This window comes from Carlito syrichta, unplaced genomic scaffold, assembly GCF_000164805.1.
Source record: "Carlito syrichta isolate Samal-C Ts95f unplaced genomic scaffold, Tarsius_syrichta-2.0.1 Scaffold309091, whole genome shotgun sequence".
NCBI classification, from domain to species: Eukaryota; Metazoa; Chordata; class Mammalia; order Primates; family Tarsiidae; genus Carlito; species Carlito syrichta.
In genome coordinates, this window is record NW_007253187.1 from 43802 (window position 1) to 46142 (window position 2341).

Here is a 2341-nt window from a genome sequence, read left to right on the forward strand (position 1 = left end):
GAGTGCAGGGGCACGCTCATGGCCACTGCAGCCTTGACCTGCTGGGCTCAGGTGATCCTTCCGCCTCAGCCTTCCAAGTAGCTGGAACTACAAGCACACGCTCCCACGCCCAGCTAAATTTTTGATTTATTGTAGAGACAAGGTCTCACCAAGTTGCCCAGGCTGGTCTCAAACCCCTGGACTCAGGCAATCCTCTCATCTCGACCTCCCAAAGTGCTGGGATTACAGGCTTGAGCCACCACATCTGGCATCCTCCCCCATCTTAAGGCTCATGCCAAGTTACAGTCTAGAAGGTGCTCCGGGAAGATGAAGAGAAGTGATAGACGCTTTGCTAGCAGAATCATCGATTCAAGCTATGTTGCAAAAAACGATCCATTTTAGCAAGAGAAAGGATTTGATTGGTAGAGATTATCCTCAGAGAAAACTAAAACCCTCTCTCTCACATGCAAAACTCCTCCACTTCCACTGAGAAAAAAACTTGAAAGAATATTTGGCTGAAAGCCTTGGGTAGAGAAGTAAAATGACTCTGGGGTGGGGATGGGAGAGGGGATGTGGGGGGGAAGGGAGAGAACAAGGAAAAACCAGAGCAGATTTGTGGTGCCGCTGAGCTGGGTCTACACTGTTCTTGAGATTCCGACTGTCCAGGAGATTGTCTAACGATGAGGCTTCACCTTCCATCTTTCAAATGGTAACTCTTATTACATTTAGTTTTAACTTTTTATTTTTAGAGACATACATAGGGAGACCTCATCCCTACAAAAGAATCAACAAATTACTTGGGAGTTACAGTTACTTGGGAGGCTGAGGCAGGAGGATCGCCTGAGCTCAGTAGGTCATGGCTGTGGTGAGCCATGGACATGCCACTGCACTCCACCTTGGGTGCCGGAGTGAGACCCCAACTCACCCCCCAAAAAAAGGATAAGGGCGATGGCTCACACCTGTAATCCCAACGTTTTGGGAGGCTGAGGTGGGAGGATCCCTTGAGTCCAAGAGTTCAAGGCTGCAGTGAGCACTACTGCATTCCCGCCTGGATGACAGGGGAGACCCAACTCAAAAAATAAAATAAGCCGGGCTCGGTGGCTCAGCCTGTAATCCCGCGCCTTTGGGAGGCTGAGGTGAGTGGATTGCCTGAGCCCGCGGGTTCGAGACCCGCCTGGGCAATTTGGTGAGACCTCATCTCTACAATAAATGAAAAAATCAGCCGGGTATGGTAGTGCGTGCCTGTAGTTCCAGCTACTCGGAAGGCTGAGGTGAAAGGATCGCCGGAGCCCAGTAGGTCAAGGCTGCGGTGGCCGGGAGCGATCACTGCACTCCAGTCTGGGCGACAGAGTGAGACTCCAACTCAAAACTAAATAAATAAATAATAATAATAATAAAATAAATAAAATTCATTTAGTTCAAAACATGCTAAATGCTTGACTTTTAGAGCTTACATTCAGGTATAAACAATATTTTAAAAATATAGCATAGCCAGGCATGGTGGTTCATGCCTGTAATCCTAGCACTTTGGGAGGTCAAGGCAAGAGAATTGCCTGAGCCTCATAGCGAGACCTTGTCTCTACAATAAATCAGAAAATTAGCCGGACATGGTGGCGCACACCTGTAGTTCCAGCTACTTGGAAGGCTGAAGTGGAAGGATCATCTGAGCCCAGCGTGTTGAGGCTGCGGTGGCCATGAGGGTGACTGCACTCCAGCCTGGGTGACAAGGTGAGACTGATACAAAAAAAAATACAGCATGTTAGATAATGGTAAGTAGCAAGGAATATAAATCAGAAAATAGGAAATGTGGAAGGGTGCTGAAATTAAATTTAGACTGTCCAAAGATGGCCTCATTGAGAAAGTATCACTGAATAAAGTGAAGGAATGAGCCATGCAGACACAAAGGAAGAGCTTTCCATCCAAAGGTCCTGAGGTGGGAGTGTATCTGGCATGAATCAAGGAATAGCAAAGTCAGTGTGTTTGGAAGCAAATAAGTGAGTCAGAGTATCAGTAGATGAGGTCAGGATGAACCTTGTTTCCAGATCATGTGAAACCTTAATAAAGCATATTTTGGCCTTTAAGATAGGAAACCACTGAAGGACTTTGACAGAGGGATGATGTGATCTGACACATCTCAAGATCATTCTAGGCTGGGCGTGGTGGCTCATGCCTATAATCCCAGCACTTTAGGAGGTGGAGGTGAGAGGATTACCTGAGCCCATGGGTTCAAGACCAGCCTGGGCAACTTGGCAAGACCTCGTCTCTACAATAATTTTAAAAATTAGCTGGTTAGCTGGGCTCGGTGGCTCAGCCTGTAATCCCACGCCTTTGGGAGGCTGAGGTGAGTGGATTGTCTGAGCCC